The sequence below is a fragment of the Marmota monax genome, unplaced genomic scaffold (assembly GCF_021218885.2).
Source record: "Marmota monax isolate L192 unplaced genomic scaffold, Marmota_monax_Labrador192_F-V1.1 WCK01_AAM20220418_F8-fsc00157, whole genome shotgun sequence".
In the NCBI taxonomy this organism is placed as follows: Eukaryota; Metazoa; Chordata; class Mammalia; order Rodentia; family Sciuridae; genus Marmota; species Marmota monax.
In genome coordinates this window covers 2917245-2936839 of record NW_026694573.1, presented here as the reverse complement: position 1 = coordinate 2936839, position 19595 = coordinate 2917245, and the positions used below count along the sequence as shown (strand labels likewise).

At 40.6% G+C, this 19595-nt stretch overlaps 1 pseudogene; it reads right to left on the bottom strand.

Moving 5' to 3' along the window:
* Positions 1-605: 605 nt before the first annotated feature.
* LOC124076991 (lysophospholipid acyltransferase 1-like) lies at positions 606-16237 on the bottom strand (annotated as a pseudogene).
* Between the last annotated feature and the right edge of the window lie 3358 nt (positions 16238-19595).

The following is a 19595-nucleotide window of genomic DNA, read 5'->3' as shown; positions in this document are numbered from 1 at the left end:
GAGAATCACCATGTCCTGAGGCCACTGGTTGGTCACCTGTGTGTGTGAGAGAGAGCCCAGGTCCCCTGAGTGCTGAAGCCTCAGGTAAAAATGTCCTTACTTCTAATTGTACAAGACACCCTCTCTCAGTGTCAAAACATAAATTCCCTCCAGCAAAGACTTTGTTTAGCCTCATAGAAATTATGAGGCACCTATTTCCTTCCTCACACTGGTTCCCTGGGAGTTAGGAGCTTATCTTTGGCAAGTGTCCTAAAGTTCTTGTGGGCTTTTTGTGTGGCAGTTTCTTCCCAGCTTCTTCTGATTTCTCTTTTAGCTCTGAACCTACCACTGGATAAGAAATTGAAGAATTTAAGAGCTTGTGAAGTCAACAGCACTAAATGTTCTTAATTCCATGGACTATCAGGAGTGATGGGGAGGGATTGGGGGTGGGCAGGAGCTGAGCAGGATGGAGAAGAAGAGGGGATTCCTGTGGGTTGGCCCACAGCAGGGTTTCCAGGCTGAGGAAGAAAGGACATGGAGTAGGTTAGACTGGCCCAAAAAGGGTGGGGAGAAAAAGTATCTCAGGAAGTCCTAGCCATGGATGACTGTCCAGGAAGGACCAGGGATTAGGGGGGTCCTGTACTGGGAGGAGGAAGGGGAGTGATCAGTCAGGATTCTCTAGAGAAACAGAATACACACAACACACACACACACACACAAATATAAAAAGGAGATTTATTAGATTGGTTTATACCATCAGAGGCTAGTCCCAATGGCCGTCTACATACTGGAGAGCCAGAGAAACCAGTAGCTGCTCAGTTTAAGAAGCTGGAGTCTCAGAACAAGAGGGACTAATGATGCAACCCAAGGCTGAAGGCCTGGAAGCTCCGTGGAGAGCCACTGGTGCAAGTGCACATTGAAGGGCTGAAGAAGCTGTTGTCTGATGTCCGTGGGTGATGGCAGCAGCAAAAGACGCTCCGGTGCAAGAATTCAACTTGTACCTGCTCCTTCTTCCACTTTTCCTCTGGGTCTCCAACCTATTGGGTAGAGCCACCCCCTCAGTTTGCTGTCCTATGTACAAACTATCTCTGGAAACACCCTCAAAGACACACCCAGGAGTGCAGTTTGTTAATTTCTTGGACATCTCAATCCAATCAATTTGATGATCAAGATTAACCATTACAAGCACATATGTATTCAGAACTTCATTGGAAGCATTCTATTTATTAGTATCTTTCTTTTGAAAATATGAATTTTCTTATATTAGAAATGCTTCAGAAATATTTTTATGATACTGATGTCTTTATTTTTCATAATAATAATAATAATAATAATAATAATAATAATAAAACTTCATTGAGTGTTAACTTTCACGCCAGATTCTATTTTTCACAAACATTTTGAAGGTTTCTGTAAGATGCTTTATGATGGTTGTGTCACACTGCTTTGTCCCACTCTTTCTCATGGATATTTGGACTATTTCTAGTTTTTTTTCTATCATTATTAATGTTGAACTAAATATTTTGTTTGTAAGTCTTTGGTTATGGCTTTGATTATTTCCTGCTCTACCAGGAAAAATTCCTAGCAGTGGAATTATGGAATTATATACTTTAGATAAACACTCTCTTTTAATGACTTGCTGCCTCTTCTAAGTTGGTTGTACATTTAAATGCCTACAGACAGTCCACAAGTGTCCATTCCTCTCTGGTATTGTCACTCATCAATTTCATAGGAATTTTGGCTCCTGGTCACCATGTGGAACTATGCCTCTTGCCATCCCTAGTGCTGGGGTCCCCATCTTCAAATCTGGCCTCACACCTTTTGAAAAACGTTTTTTCAAAATGAAGCCTGACTCTTAACAGGCCCCTATTTAGATTTCTCTAAAGTATGCCTCTGGACTGCAGGACCAATGCTTGGAAACTTTGTGGTCTTCTGGCCCCACCCCGTGTGCTTCTTGTTATCCTTGGGACACACCCTTCCCTCTCCACTGCCTGCTACTGCCTCTGCTAGGTGCCCCCAGCACCAGCCAGTGCCCATTCATCTGTGAGATCCACATGGATATACCGCCCATAAAGGGAGCATTCTTCCTTTCCCTTCATTGCTCCTAAAATAGCCATGGGTTTCTCTCCATCACTGGACAGACCCCCTTGGATCAGATCTACCCTCTTTGTGTCCCCAGGTTTGCCCCCAATAAATGTTTATAAACAAGTCAGTGAGTGTATGTACTTGAGGGAGACCAAGACAAGCCCTTGATCCCCTCTCAGTTTGCTTTGCAGAACACCCCTTCTCTTGGATCATCACAGAACAGGGCTGGGGGTATAGCTTGGTGGTAGAACAGTGCTCAGCATGGGCCAAGTCCTGAGTTAAATCCCCACTGCCCTTACCCCCACAAAATACAGAACATGCTCATGGAGCCCTGCTGTCCCTAAACACTAGCCACTGGTCCTTATTGTCTATATCTTCCCCCTGGAAGACCCTGGATGATCTGAAGCAAAGAATGACAAAGAATTTGCCTGGGAACTTAACCAAGGTTCTAAGTCTTTCAGAATCCTTATAATTGGGGACTGTCTTTGTAGATCCTTGGTGGCGGCAACCCCTACCTTAGCTCTTTACCAGGAAATCAGGTTAGAGTCCTTTCTCCCTCTGTAGATGTATCAGAATTACCTACCCAGCAAAGATTTTCTAGCTCCTTCTGATGAGTTAATGGAGACAGAGAGCGAGGATTTCTTGCCTAAGACACCTAGCAACTTGGTGTAAAGACTGTGTCCTGGGACTTGACCAGGACCAGTAAGGGACCTAGGAAGACCAGTCCTTTTGGACATGGTGTGGAGCAAGCCTGGAACTGGAGGTTAGGATTTTGGGAAATTTCAGTTCTTTAACTTCAAACTCTCTACCTGGCTGCTTGGAGTACAAGCTGAAGGAGAGAATCCACTAGGGGGCAGAAGAGACCAACAGTAGGAAAGCCTGAACTGGAAAGTGCTGGAGCTCTTCAGCAGGGAGAGTGGGGATTAGGATGCAGGAGCAGAACTCTGATTCCACATTCCTGCTGTGTTAAATTTCTGTCCGTTTAGCAAACACTAGAGAAAATAAACTTATACAGAGAGGTTTATTTTGGCTCACAACTTTGGAGACTTTAGTCCATGATTGGTTGGCTTTGTTGCTTTGGGCCTGTGGTGGTGGATTTGATGAAACTGAAACCTCCTGCTTATTCAGACTTGGAGGTGACTGTTCCCAGCAAATAGAACTCTTTGCTGAGTCCCCTTCGGGGACTGTCATGAAAGAAGTATGGGAAATTCCAAGACCTGGGTCAGTGGCTGACCCCTCTGAATCTGATTTTAAGTAATTAGACCCCTTCAAGGGTTTTCTATCATTTGATTTTAAAAAATGAGTTTCTTAGGGCTGGGGTTGTGGCTCAAGCAGTAGCACATTCGCCTGGCATTCATGCGGCCTGGGTTCGATCCTCAGCACCACATACAAACAAAGATGTTGTGTCCGCCGAGAATTAAAAAATAAATATTAAGAAGTTCTCTCTCTCTCTCTCTCTCTCCTCTCAAAAAAAAAATGAGTTTCTTAAGGTCAGAAGAGGCCTCCCCATTTCATAGCAGGTGACCCCAAAGGGTCAGTTGCTCAGGAGAACAAAGACTAATGGTGTCGAATCCAGCTGTCCTGAAATCAGATTCTGCTTTCTCTGGGAGCACAGTGTATGTGTGTGTGTGTGTGTGTGTGTGTGTGTTGGGGAGGGGGAGCATGAGGATTAGGCTGGGCTGCAAAGGTTGTCCACAAGCAGCTTTCTGCCACCCCCATCACCAGGGACCCAGTTTAGCCCGCAGATAGTGGTGAAGGTCAGCAAGTCAAATTAATCTAGGATTTGTGATTGTTATAGGCAAAGAAGAATATTGACCTGAAATATGCCAGTTCTGATTATTATTAGCACCTCACTGTTACTGTTCTTATATTGTTTTCATGGGATTTCACTGAAGTTACCAAGGTTTGTTTTTTTAAATAACAATTAAAACAAAATCTCTCAAACTGTCAATGCAAAGAAAAAGGAGTCAGAACATAAAAAAATTTTCAATAAGTTGACAATGTGTATTTCTTATTCACTTCTAAGAGAAGTTTAAGCTTATTTACACCCACATGTATAAGACAATGACTATCATACAACAAATCACCCTACCGGGATGAAAAATAAAGACAAGTTGGTTCTAAGAAATGCTCTATATTATACCTAGTATCTCAATGCATTTGGCAAATAAAAACATTTCAAAATATTCTTAAATTATGTTTATTCAGTGAGAAACTACCATCTGATTTGGACAAGTTTTCTCTTCCTAAGTAATTTGATTGAAGGCACACCCTCACAGCATGCATTTATCATTAGCATTAGCATTTTTCACATGACTTAATACCATGTTTCCTTTTCCCACATGGAATATTACCCAACCGAAGTCCCCAAAAGGAACCACCATATATTTATTACAAAGAGAGAAAAGAAAACTGTATTTCAATTTCTGCTTTCCAATATGATGGTTTAACTAAAACAAAACAGAATTTAATCAAATATGAAATAAAAAATGAAAATCAGTTTATGCATACATCATGACCATGATCATTAACACCGTCATAAAATGAGGGGAGAAAAGAGAGAAGCATCTGATTCTTCTTATGAAACTTCTATATGACTTCAAATTTTATTTCAAAAAGATTATTTCTTTAGAAGGCATTCTCCTGCCTGTGATGTATGAATATTGGGTGTCTTCTCAGGCCATCCCTGGGCAAGCAGATGAAAGCAAGTGTATGTGAAATGGAAACGGTACCCCTCCCAGGCTCCTGGTGTACACACACAGGAGGCGTTTTGATTTCTAATCTTGGCTCAGATAAGAAAGAACAAAAGGGAAGAGTTACATTCCTTGGGGGGGGGGCGATGCAGCCTATTTGAGGACATATCAGTCCATTCAAGTACTCAGACTTAGTCCTCCTAGCTTGCAGAGTTTTCAGTACCCTGAAAATCTCCCTCCAAGATTCCTCTCCTCCACGGTCTTCTGAGTGTAGTTATTGTATCCACAAACAAATAATGTCACACATTAGAGGATTTGGAGCTTCCCAAGGAACAACCAGGTCTGGTTATGTTTAGATTTAAGACATCTATGACAGATCTTCTCAGCAACCACTTTCTAACTTTGGGAGCCAAATATGCCTGAATTCCCAGCATCCAGATTTCAGTGGATGGAAATCATATCAAAAAAGCAAAGTCCCAGAAGCTAGAGAGGTAAAAAGAAAACAAAGATGGGGGTGGATCTCCTAAAAATCAAAGGAAGATCAGTAGAAGAAAGGGACCAAGGGGTGGGAGGTAGGGAGAGAAGGGGTAAATGCTGGGGAATGATATTGTCCAAAATTATATTGTTATATTGTGTGTATGTATGAATATGTAAAAATCCCATCAATATGTACAACTATAATGAACCAATAAAAAACTGAGAGGAAAAATAAAACAAAGACCTAGCAGCCTGATTGGACCATCTCTAAAGCTCTGGCACATTCTCCATACCTCTACACCACTAACAGATCCTATAAAGTATTAAAAGAAATTAATTTGACATGGCCAGTTTATCTGTACAAAAAAATCTTGCTTTATAAAAATACTCTCTGAAGTTAAAAAAAAAAAAATCATGTAAACACTGCCTCCAATTCACTGGGAAAAACTTTAAGCCTTTTTGTCTCATATTTCCAATAGTTCGCAATTTTAATTGTTCAGCATTCTTGAAGGTATCAATCTGTTTTCTTCTTATTAACAGAATTCACAGTCTACAACTGCCTTTAAATATGACCTTGTGGTTTGATTGGCAGAAAAATATTATCAGAAGACTTATGATGTGCAAAAAAAGTACATTGACTTGTATAAAGTGATGGTTGGTTTCAACTGCCAACATAACTAAGGGTGGCACTGTGTACTGAGTGGCAGCCCCAGTAATTAAGTCATGGTTTTAATCAGCTTTCTTGCTGCTGTAACTAAAAGACCTGACAAGAACAATTTAAGAGAAGGAAAAGTTTATTTTGGGCTCACTGTTCCAAGGTCTCAATCTATAGTCTCAGTCAGCTACATTCCTTGAGCCTTGGGAAGAGGCAAAACATCATGGCCGAAGAGTGTGGTAGAGGGAAGCTAACATGATGATCAGGAAGGAGAGAGAGGGATAGGGAGAGAGAGAGAGAGAGAGGGAGGGAGGGAGGGAGGGAGGGAGAGGGAGGGGGGGGAGGGAGAGGGAGAGAGAGAGAGAGAGAGAGAGAGAGAGAGAGAGAGAGAGAGAGAAAGAGAGAGAGAGACTGACTCTGATTCCACTTGCCAGATACAAAATATATACCCCCCCAAGCATGCCCCCAGTGATCCCTCTTCCAGTCATCCCAGCATGCCATCAGTTACCACTCAGTTAATCTCCATCAGGGGATTAAGTCACTGATTGGTTACGGCTCTCATAACCCAATCACTTCACCTATGAATGTTGTTGCATTGTCTCACACATAAGCTTTTGGGGGACACCTAATATCTAAATCATAACAGTTATAAACAACCTTGAGAATGTTTGAAGAAAAGATGCAATATCTGTAGTTGTTTCTTACCCCCTAGCTGCTACTAAGATAAAGATGCCAGTTAAGAGGGTAAAGTAGTATCCACAGTAATACAGGCAATACCCATCTTTATAGCAGCACAATTCACAATACACAAACTATGAACCAGCCCAGCTGTCCATGAACACATGGATAAAGAAAGTGTGAGATACACACACACACACACACACACACACACACACACACATAGAGTTTTATTCAGCCATAAAGAAAAGTGAAATTATAAGACTTAGAGGCAGTGTTTACATGATTTTTTTTTTACTTCAGGGAATATTTTTATAAAGCAAGACTTGTAATTTGCAGGAAAATGAATAGAACAAGAGACCATGAGGTTAATGAAATAAGTCAAACTCAGAAGGTCAAGGAATGAATGTTTTCTGTCACATGTGGAAGCTAGAGAGGAAAAAGGAAAAGAAAGGTGGGGGTGGATCTCATGAAAATCAAAGGGTGTTCAGTAGAGGAAAGGGACCAAGGGGTGGGAAGTGGGGAGTGAAGTGGGAAATGCTGGGGAGCAATACTGGCCAAATTATATTGTTATATTGTGTGCATGAATGAATATGTAACAACAAATTCCACCACTATGTACAAGTATAGTGCACAGATAAAATTAAGGTAGAAAAAAAAATGTAAAGTAGAATAAAGGATAGACACCATGCCACAGGTAGAATAAAGGAAGAGCATCGTAGGGTACCATGGAACCTACTCATAACATATGTACTTTAGCCAAGACACTGTTTGAATATTTCAATTCTTTAAGTACATTTTGAAACTTATGGCTGTCTCAGTTCTCCAGATGTTCAGGTATAGAAAGTAGATCCCATTAGAACTTTTGATTCTTATCTACTCCACTGAAGCCAGAGCCAGAGTTGTTCACTGCATCAGCCAGTGTTCATGCAAAAAAATACTTGGGCTTTGAGGTGTGCACAATGACATATAAGTAGCAGAGTTGAGTCAGAAATTGTGCTTTATGGACAAACCAGTCATCAGCAAGGCAATTAACAACTGGGAAGGACTTCATGAGTGTCAAAAACAAAATGAGAGACGCCAACATAATGCATAGCTCCAGTGGGAAAAGGCTCTGGTAAGCTGTGGAAACATTTGTGCTTCCAGTTCACTTCTAGAAACTTCATGTGCAAATGTCTCCTTTCAGTGAAGACTATGTAATCCTTGAAATTGTTACAAGGATCAGCTATGACACTCATGAGATTGAGAAGGCAGTTTAAATATTCCAGAAGAGAGAGTTTCGCTTTTATAGGAACTTGATATTGCTTAGCAGAGAGGTCTTCATCTCTTTGACACAATGGAAAGTCAAGATTGTGGTCTTCTGAGTGACAATCATCAGAGGCCTGGAAAAATACATAGTGAGAACTCCATAGTGAAAGATGTATATTTTGTCTGGGTGTGGTGTCACATGCCTGCAATCCCAGCAGCTGGGGAGGCTGAGGCAGGAGGATTGCAAGTTCAAAGTCAGCCTCAGCAACTTAGTGAAGCCCTATCTCAAAAAATAAAAAGGGCTGGGGATGTGGCTCAATGTTTATTTTGTTTATTTTTTTTTTAATTTTTTTTATTGGTTGTTCAAAACATTATAAAGCTCTTGACATATCATATTTCATACATTAGATTCAAGTTGGTTATGAACTCCCAATTTTACCCCAAATACAGATTGCAGAATCACATCGGTTACACATCCACATTTTTACATAATGCCCTATTAGTAACTGTTGTATTCTGCTACCTTTCCTATCCTCTACCATCCCCCCTCCCTCCCCTCCCATCTTCTCTCTCTACCCCATCCACTGTAATTCATATCTCTCCTTGTTTATTTTCCCATTCCCCTCACAACCTCTTATATGTAATTTTGTATAACAATGAGGGTCTCCCTCCATTACCATGCAATTTCCCTTTTCTCTCCCTTTCCATCCCACCTCATGTATCTGTTTAATGTTAATCTTTTCTTCCTGCTCTTCCTCCCTGCTCTGTTCTTAGTTGCTCTCATTATATCAAAGAAGACATTTGGTATTTGTTTTTTAGGGATTGGCTAGCTTCACTAAGCATAATCTGCTCTAGTGCCATCCATTTCCCTGCAAATTCTATGATTTTGTCATTTTTTAGTGCTGCGTAATACTCCATGGTGTATAAATGCCACATTTTTTTTATCCATTCATCTATTGAAGGGCATCTGGGTTGGTTCCACAGTCTAGCAATTGTGAATTGTGCTGCTATGAACATCGATGTAGCAGTATCCCTGTAGTACGCTCTTTTAAGGTCTTCAGGGAAAAGTCCAAGAAGGGCAATAGCTGGGTCAAATGGTGGTTCCATTCCCAGCTTTCCCAGGAGTCTCCATACTGTTTTCCAGATTGGCCGCACCAGTTTGCAGTCCCACCAGCAATGTACAAGAGTACCCTTTTCCCCACATCCTCTCCAGCACTTGTTGTTGTTTGACTTCATAATGGCTGCCAATCTTACTGGAGTGAGATGGTATCTTAGGGTGGTTTTGATTTGCATTTCTCTGACTGCTAGAGATGGTGAGCATTTTTTCATGTACTTGTTGATTGATTGTATGTCCTCCTCTGAGAAGTGTCTGTTCAGGTCTTTGGCCCATTTGTTGATTGGGTTATTTGTTTTCTTATTGTTTAATTTTTTGAGTTCTTTGTATACTCTGGATATTAGGGCTCTATCTGAAGTGTGAGGAGTAAAAATTTGTTCCCATGATGTAGGCTCCCTATTTACCTCTTTTATTGTTTCTCTTGCTGAGAGAAAACTTTTCAGTTTAAGTAAGTCCCATTTGTTGATTTTTGTTATCAACTTTTGTGCTATGGGTGTCCTATTAAGGAATTTGGAGCCCGACCCTACAATATGTAGATCGGAGCCAACTTTTTCTTCTATCAGACGCAGAGTCTCTGATTTGATATCTAGCTCCTTGATCCACTTTGAGTTAACTTTTGTGCATGGCGAGAGGAGGGGATTCAGTTTCATTTTGTTGCATATGGATTTCCAGTTTTCCCAGCACCATTTGTTGAAGATGCTATCCTCCCTCCATTGCATGCTTTTAGCTCCTTTATCAAATATAAGATAGTTGTAGCTTTGTTGATTAGTCTCTGTGTCCTCTATTCTGTACCATTGGTCCACCCTCCTGTTTTGGTACCAGTACCATGCTGTTTTTGTTACTATTGCTCTGTAATATAGTTTTAAGTCTGGTATCGCTATACCGCCTGATTCACACTTCCTGCTTAGAATTGCTTTTGCTATTCTGGGTCTTTTATTTTTCCATATGAATTTCATGATTGCTTTATCCATTTCTACAAGAAATGCCGTTGGGATTTTGATTGGCATTGCATTAAACCTATAGAGAACTTTTGGTAATATCGCCATTTTGATGATGTTAGTTCTGCCTATCCATGAACAGGGTATATTTTTCCATCTTCTAAGATCTTCTTCTACTTCTCTTTTTAGGGTTTTGTAGTTTTCATTATATAAATCTTTCACCTCTTTTGTTAGGTTGATTCCCAAGTATTTTATTTTTTTTGAGGATATTGTGAATGGAGTGTTTTTCCTCATTTCCGTTTCAGAAGTTTTGTCGCTGATATACAGAAATGCCTGTGATTTATGCGTGTTGATTTTATATCCTGCCACTTTGCTGAATTCATTTATTAGTTCTAGTAGTTTTTTTGTAGACCCTTTTGGGTCTTCTAGGTATAGAATCATGTCATCTGCAAATAGTGATAATTTAAGTTCTTCCTTTCCTATTTTTATGCCTTTAATTTCTTTCGTCTGTCTAATTGCTCTGGCCAGTGTTTCGAGAACTATATTGAATAGAAGTGGTGATAGAGGGCATCCCTGTCTTGTTCCAGATTTTAGGGGGAATGCCTTCAATTTTTCTCCATTGAGAATGATGCTAGCCTGAGGCTTAGCATAGATAGCTTTTACAATGTCGAGGTAAGTTCCTGTTATCCCTAGTTTTTCTAATGTTTTGAACATAAAGGGATGCTGTACTTTGTCGAATGCTTTTTCTGCGTCTATTGAGATGATCATATGGTTCTTATTTTTAAGTCTATTGATGTGGTGAATAACATTTATTGATTTCCGTATATTGAACCATCCTTGCATCCCAGGGATGAATCCTACTTGATCATGGTGCACAATTTTTTTGATGTGCCTTTGTATCCGATTCGCCAGAATTTTATTGAGGATTTTTGCATCTATGTTCATCAGAGATATTGGTCTGTAGTTTTCTTTCTTTGAGGTGTCTTTGTCTGGTTTCGGAATCAGGGTGATGTTGGCCTCATAGAATGAATTTGGCAGAGCTCCTTCTTTTTCTATTTCCTGAAATAACTTGAAAAGTATTGGTATTAATTCTTCCTTAAAGGTTTTGTAAAACTCCGCTGTATACCCATCCGGTCCTGGGCTTTTCTTGGTTGGAAGTCTTTTGATTGCTTCTTCTATTTCATCTATTGTTATTGGTCTGTTTAAGTTGTGAGTATCCTCCTGACTCAGTCTGGGCAAATCATATGACTTAAGGAATTTATCAATGTCTTCACTATCTTCTATTTTATTGGAATATAGGTTTTCAAAATAATTTCTAATTGTCTTCTGTATTTCTGTAGTGTCTGTTGTGATATTGCCTTTTTCATCCCGTATGTTAGTGATTTGAGTTCTCTCTCTTCTTCTCTTCGTTAGCATGGCTAAGGGTCTGTCGATCTTATTTATTTTTTCAAAGAACCAACTTTTAGTTTTGTTAATTTTTTCAATAGTTTCTTTTGTTTCAATTTCATTGATTTCCGCTCTGATTTTAATTATTTCTTGCCTTCTGCTATATTTGCTGTTGTTTTGCTCTTCCTTTTCTAGGGCTTTGCGATGAAGTGTGAGCTCATTTATTTGTTGGTTTTTCCTTTTTTTGAGGAATGACCTCCAAGCGATGAATTTCCCTCTTAAAACTGCTTTCATTGTGTCCCATAGATTCTGATATGTTGTGTCTGTATTTTCATTTATCTCTAAGAATTTTTTGATTTCTTCCTTTATGTCTTCTGTAACCCATTGATCATTCAGTAACATATTGTTCATTTTCCATGTGATGTAGGATTTTTCCTTCCGTCTTTTATCATTGATTTCCAGTTTCATTCCATTATGATCAGATAAAATGCATGGTATTATCTCCACCCCTGTATATTTACTGAGGGTTGCCCTATGGCATAATATATGGTCTATTTTTGAGGAGGATCCATGTGCTGCTGAGAAAAAAGTATATCCACTTGATGATGGTTGATATATTCTATATATGTCAGTTAAGTCTAGGTTGTTGATTGTGATATTGAGTTCTATAGTTTCTTTATTCAGCTTTTGTTTGGAGGATCTGTCCAATTGTGAGAGAGGTGTGTTGAAGTCACTCATAATTATTGTGTTGTGGTCTATTTGATTTTTGAACTTGAGGAGAATTTGTTTTATGAACGTCACAGCACCATTATTTGGTGCATAAATATTGATAATTGTTATGTCTTGTTGGTGAATGGTTCCTTTTAACAGTATATAATGTCCTTCCTTATCCCTTTTGATTAATTTAGTCTTGAAGTCAATTTTATTCGATATGAGGATGGCCACCCCTGCTTGCTTACGAGGACCGTGTGCATGGTATATTTTTTCCCAACCTTTCACCTTCAGCCTGTGTATGTCTTTTCCAATCAGATGTGTCTCCTGGAGGCAGCATATTGTTGGATTTGTTTTTTTAATCCATGTTACCAGCCTATGTCGCTTTATTGGAGAGTTTAAGCCATTAATGTTTAGAGTTACTATTGATATATGGTTTGTACTTCCTGCCATGTTTGATTATTTATCTTCTTTTTTTTTTTTAATTTAGTTTGTTTCTCCATGGTTAGCTTTCCCCCTGCCCTCTGTCTTTATAGAGGCACTTCCCACTGATGGTTTTGGTTATTGTTTTTCATTTCTTCCTCGTGTAGTGTTTTGCTCAAGATGCTTTGCAATGCTGGTTTTCTGGCTGCAAATTCTTTTAGCTTTTGTTTATCATGAAAGATTTTTATTTCGTTATCGTACCTGAAGCTTAATTTTGCTGGATACAGAATTCTTGGTTGGCATCCATTGTCTTTCAGTGTTTGAAATACGTTGTTCCAGGATCTTCTCGCTTTCAGCGTCTGTGATGAAAAATCCGTTGTTAACCTTATTGGTTTACCCCTGAATGTAATCTGCCTCCTTTCTCTTGTAGCTTTTAGTATTTTCTCTTTGTTCTGTATATTGGATATCTTCATAACAATGTGTCTTGGCGTTGGTCTACTGTGATTTTGTGTGCTCGGTGTCCTGTATGCATCTACAATTTGTATATCCGTTTCCTTTTTTATTTCTGGAAAGTTTTCTGTAATTATTTCATTCAGCAGGTTACTCATTCCCTTGGTTTGAATCTCTGTACCTTCTTCTATCCCGATGACTCGTAGGTTTGGTTTCTTTATGTTATCCCATATCTCTTGGATGTTTTTCTCGTGGTTTTTAACCAGCCTTTCTGAGTTGGCTAGGCTCTTTTCAAGATGATATACTTTGTCTTCATTATCTGATGTTCTGGCTTCTACTTGCTCCACTCTGTTAGTGATACTCTCAATTGAGTTTTTAATTTGGTTTATCGTTTCCTTCATTTCTAGAATTATTGTTTGGTTTTTTTTTATAATCTCAATCTCCTGATAAAGATGCTTAACTTCTTCTTTTATCTGTCTATGTAATTCATTTTCAAAGTGTTCTTTCACTGTTTGGATTTGCTGTCTCGTATCTTCTTTAAGGTTCCATTCCATCTGTCTAAGGTATTCCTTGAGTTCTTTATATGACCATTTTTCTGCTGACTCTAGGTCCTCCTGAATATTTAGGCTGTCCTTCATTGTTTGTACTCCTTTTCTTCCTTGCTTTTTTATGCTGCTCATGTTACTTCTTGTTCTGTTTGACTGCTGAGTTACTGTTTACTCTTATAGATTTATTTGATGCTTGAGAGGAAAGATATTAGAAGGGAAGGGAAGAAGTCACTAAAGAGAATGAGAGTAGGCAGGTAGAATTCAAGGAAGGGGGAATAAGAAGATTGAAAAGAAATGAAAAGACAAAAGAAACAAGAATAACAAAGATTAGATAATAAAGAAAGAAAGAAAAGACGAGAAAAAAAATTTTAACAAAAATAATAGTGATAATAAAAAATGAAAATTAAAATTAAAAAAAATAATAATAATAAAATAAAAAAAATTAAAAAAAATAGAAACATTGAAAAAAAATTAAAGAACAACAACAAATAAAAATTGAAAATGAAAGAAAAAGAAGAAAAAAAAAGAAAAAGAAAAAAAAATGATAATAATAATAATAATAAATGCAGTCCTAGAGTTCTATTAACTTCTCTTCCAGTAGGTGGAGCTGTGCCCACTGGGCCAAGCTTCTCCTCTCAATAGGTGGGAACCATTCACTGTGCAGCAGCTCTTTCTCCTAGACTGGGCGGGTCTCCAATCCTGAGTGTCTAGGGCCTTGTCTTGTGTTTCCTCAAGCCAGGCCGTGCTCACCTGTGGCGCTCACCACAATACTGGCTACACGCCAGGTCTGCTGCTCCTGGGAGCCCTGTTTTCATGAACACCTGGGCTCACTCTCCCTGTTTGCCTCCCTCAGACCCTAAGTTTGTAGAGCTTGGGGCTGAGATCCCCCAGCAAATTTGCTTGCCCTCCTGTAGCCACGCCCCCGGTAGCTGGTGCAAGAGACCTCAGTTGTCAGCACTGGTGGGAGCGGTAGCCGGGAGTTCCGCGCCGCGAGTCCCGCGCCACTCCTGATTCCCTCGGTCTGGTTATTGCGTTCACAGGAGAGCTGGGAGTGGCCCTTAAGGTTTCCCCGCTGTGTGGAGAGAGATGGCTAGGGGATTACACACCTGTCGCGCTGGTTTCAATGCAGTTATCTCCTCTGCCCGTGACGCCATTTCTCTGCCATGGTGATATCCCATGCAAATAGTGACCGTTTGTTCCCTTTGCCGGATGACCAATGCAACGGGTGGGTCCTGACTGTCTCTCCCAATCCCCGTTTCAGTCCTGTGGCCACTGCCTATGAAGGCTCGGTTGGCTTTTACCTCTGTAAGTTCCTAAGGGCCGGCCAATTATTTCAGCGGGATCGTTAGTGCTGAGTCACACGAAGCAGGCGAACCGGAGCTTAATTGCCTCCGATTCGGGCTCTGTGTGTGTGTTCTGAGGGGCCCAGCCTGTACACCCCAGATCCACGTCAGCTCAGCATTGCCTAGTGATCCTGAGCAAACAGCATTTAGACAGTTTACGGCTCCCTATGCCCGCGCAGTTGAAGATGTCAGAGACTTGATCTCTCTGCGCCTGCCACCATGTTACATCTCCTCAGTAATATTCATGTTGCCCTTACAGCTTCCTGGTATAAGCAAGTTCTTGGGATTATACAAACTGCTGCTTCTGTTTCCAGTCCAGATTTCTAGAAATGAAACTCTGGGCCGCGCTGACGAGCGTCCGCGCTTGTCTGCGACCGTAGCAGAGCCGCCCTGGCCTCCGCAGCTCTTCAGCCCGGTGCCAGGCCCCTGGGGCCCAAGCGGCTGCCGCCGCGGCTCTCCGTCCCCCTCCTCCAGAGCACGGGTCCCCTGGCAGGGGGGTGCAGAACGACCCCAGAGCAGGCTCTGCCCGAAGGTGCAGCGGCGAACAGGCCACAGAGACGCTCGAGGCTGCAGTCCAGCCTTCGGAGGACAGGGCTCGGCACGCAGCCCAGCTCCAACCTCTAGGTGAGGCTGCCGGACAGTGTATACAGAGCCATCAAGACAGCAAGCAGAAAGCAAATGGCGGCTCCCGCGGAGTGGATTTTCGGCACAGAAACCACAGCCCCGCCAGTAATCCCAATCCACAAACTCTCCCTGTATAAAAAATATTCAAAAAAAAAAAAAAAAAAGGCGGGGCGCACTGAGCTTTCTTTGCCTCGGGTACTTACAATCCACTGCTGATTACACATTCAGCTTCTCCGCCCGGAGCGAAGCGGAAGAGGAAGCAGATGGAGCAAAGCGCCCGCGGCTCTGAGCAGCCAAGCGTCTCTTTTTCGATTTCTTTGTTCTTCCTGCTCCTTGGCAAAGTGGTCCACTACAGATTAACGGTGAAAGGAGCTTTAACAGACTGTGCGAAATCTCTATTAAAGCCGCTGCTTTGAGCACCAGCTCAGCACTTCAGCAACCCCTGTACGCAGCGGCCATCTTCCCCAACCTTCGTGGCTCAATGTTTAAATGCCCCTGGGTTTAATCCCCAGTACCAAAAAAGAAAAAAAAAAAGCCAAAGACAAAGGGTCACATATCATATGATTCCATTTCACTGATATGACATGTTGTAATATCCCTTTGCCACAAAAAAATGTATATCTGGTCCAATGGGATGCTCACTGAGTGGGAGCAGACAGATGGAGGGGCCCTTCTGTCATCCTGCATCTTCTGGAGGTGGCTTCCAAGACCCCAGTCCATGCCACCTTTCTTGGTGTCCTCCAACCTGGGTGCTTGTGAATACCTATTCAGAGAGGCATGCAGTTGCTGCCTGCCTTGTGGGGGACTGAGTGAGAGACAGGGGATGGCAACTGCCACAAACCATCTGAGCACAAACTTGGTGTTGGCATGGTGGCCACTGGCCATGGGAAGCTGGGCTATTCTTTAAATTTCTGTATTTTATCTTATAAGGATTTGTTCAATTATCTCACAATGCAAATTAATTTTTAAAGCACTTATAGAAATAAATTATTTTAACATTTAGTACTCAAGTTTTCCTATCTGTATTCTCCCTCTCTTTTTTTTTTTCATTACCCAATAACGATGTTTTAGGATTACCTTTCTTCACCTGGCTTTTACATGCTCCCACACATACCGAACAGCTTTCTGGGACAGATGACCATGAATTTGTTTGAGTTTATTTATCTGTAAAATACAGTTTTTACATCTCAATATTTTAAAAGTGGTTCTCTGAAGTAACCCTAGTTTGAATCCAAGTTCCACTGAACTCATAAAATTCATTTTCAGTATGTCTAGGTATGTGGATTAAAATGGTGAGGGCATCAAGCAGGGGGAGCCAGTGAAAAGCAGTCAGGAAGAGAATTTATTATAATCAAGAGTTAAAAATGGAGGAACTTGGGCTGGGGTTGTGGCTCAAGTGGTAGAGTGCTCATGTAGCATGCATGAGGCACTGGTTTCGGTCCTCAGCACTGCATAAAAATAAAATGAAGATATTATGTCCACCCAAAACTAAAAAATATTCTTTAAAAAATGGAGGGGCTTTGATGGGGCAAAGGTGAGGGAGGGGTAGGGAGGGTTCATGGTGGCAGGAAAGATGGTGGAATGAGATGGACATCTTTACTCTAGGTACATGTATGACTGCACATATGGTACGATGCTACATTGTGTACAACCGGAGAGATGAAAAGTTGTGCTTCAATTGCATACAATGAACTAAAACACATTCTGCTGTTATATATACCCAATTAAAATAAACAAATTAAAAAAGAGTTAGTTACAATAGGTCAGTAAAACAGAACAGAGGTTCTTTAGAATCACATCTAAAGGGACAATTGATTTTCAAGAAAGGTACAAAGGTAACCTAAAACCTCTACCAGAAGACTTCTAGAACTCAGATATGAATTTAGCAAAGTAGCAGGACATAAGATTAACAGTCATAAATCAATCATATTCCTATATTCCTATATTCTGATATTCCTAACTGCTGAAAAAGAAATTAGGAAAACTATCCCATTCATAGTAGCCTTAAAAATACTTGGGAATCAATCTAACAAAAGAGGTGAAGGATCTCTAAAATGGAAATTATGGAACACTATAGAGGAAAATTGAAGACGACCTTGGAAGATGGAAAGATCTCCCATGTTTTTGAATAGGCAGAATTAACATAATCAAAATGGCCATACTACCAAAAGCACTATACAGATTTAATGCAATTCCTTTAAAAATTCCAATTATATTCTTCACAGAACTAGAAAAAGCAGTTTTGAAATTAATTTGGAAAACTAACAAGAGACTTAGAATAGCCAAAGCAATTCTTAGTCAGAAAAGTGAAGGAGGAGGCATCAAAATACCAGAGCTAGAATAACAAAACCAGAATAGTATTGGCACCAAGACAGGCATGATGATTAATGGAATAGAAAAGAGGACACAGAGACAAACCCACATAAATAGTTATCTCACACAAAGGTGCCATAAACATATACTGGAGAAAATACAGCCTCTTTAATAAATGGTGCTGGGAAAACTAGAAATCCATATGTAACAGAATGAAATTGAACCCCTATCTCTCGTCCTGCACAAAACTCAAAGTGGATCAAAGATCTAGGAAGTAGATCAGAAACCCTGCAACTTCAAGAAGAAAATGTAGGCCCAACTCTCCAACATGTTGGCATAGGAACTGACTTACTTAATAAGATTCCTAAAGCACAAGAAATAAAAAATCATGAAGTGGGATGGTATCAAATTAAAAAGCTCTGCATATCAAAGAAAATGAGAGGATCAAGGCAGAGCCTACAGAATGGGAGATTTTTGGCCACCTCCTCCTCAGTTAGGGTATTAATGCCCAGAATACACAAAGAACTCAAAAAACCTTAACACCAAAACCCAAATAATCCAATCAATAAATGAGAAAAGGACTTAGACCCTTCTCAAAAGAAGAAATACAAATGGTCAGCAAATACCACTTGAAAAAATTTAACATCTCTAGCAATTAGGGAAATGCAAATCAAAACTACTCTGAGATTTCATCTCATTTCAGTCAGAATGACAATCTATCAAGAATACAAATAATAATTGGGCTGGGGTTGTGGCTCAATGATAGAGCATTTGCCTACCATGTGTGAGGCACTGGGTTCGATCTTCAGCACCACATAAAAATAAATAAGTAAAATAAAGGTATTGTGTCCATCTACAACTAACAAAATATTAAAAAATTACAAATAATAATAAATGTTAGTGAGGATTTGGGGGAAAAAGGTTAATGTTAGGAGGCCATCTTGAAGAAGAAAAAGTTCTGGGTTAGGAGTTGTGGGAGATGAGAAACGGGAGGTACTGAAGCTCTGACTAAATGATTAGGAGCTTTGTTCTCATTAGGTGGAATCCCCAAATTTGGGTCTGAATCTAAAGGGAGGAAGAGACAAGAAGAGACAAAGAGAGACAAAGAGAGGGAGTATGTGTATTATTCTCCTATCATCATTTGGTGTGGTGGAAGGTAGAGGGTCAGACATGACTGGGAGCCCAGCAGCCTAGTCTTTCAAGTCAGTTGTGGTAGAAATTTCTGGGAATTGTGAAGTGTAAGTGGGTAGGGGCAGGGAGTCTGCGGTGCTGCAGCAGGTGGGGAAAATGAGAGGCAGGATTAGTTGTCGTGTAGTCTGCTGTGGTCTGTTTTACCCTCCAAGGTCTCCATTTTAACTTCCAAGATTTTGCTCTTCTTTTGACACTGACTGTTATTAGCAGAGTTCCTAATTCTTCCTCAATAGCAAGACCAGGAAAGTTAGAAGGTTGGGTCAGCTCACCTAGACCCCACAGATGTGGCATTAGCAGAAGTAATGGAAGCCATACCATCATTGGCATGGACAATTTCTTCTGCCGGGCTTATGACTAGCAGCTGTGGGTAGAGAACAGATGCCTGATGTACTAGATGAAGACTTTTCACCCTGCATATCCTTCCTTGACCCTTGGAGCTTGGAGAGCTAGGCAGATGATCTGCATTCAGGACTTCTTTGACCAACTTCTCTGGCATCACAGGGCAGTCTGGGGTTGGGTCAGAGAGCACTGTTTTATATGCTTCAGGTTGTCTCAGAGTCAGGACATATCCAGCAGGGCTGTGTGAGTTGGGGACATCATGGCTACAGAGAAGCTGCTTATGGAAGACACCAAGTCTATAGGATCACCTCACTGGGATGAGGTAGATTGGGATTTTGCTAATTCCTCATTGCAAAATCCTACAGGTTTCTCTCTTCCTGATCTTCCTCTTATTCCTTTG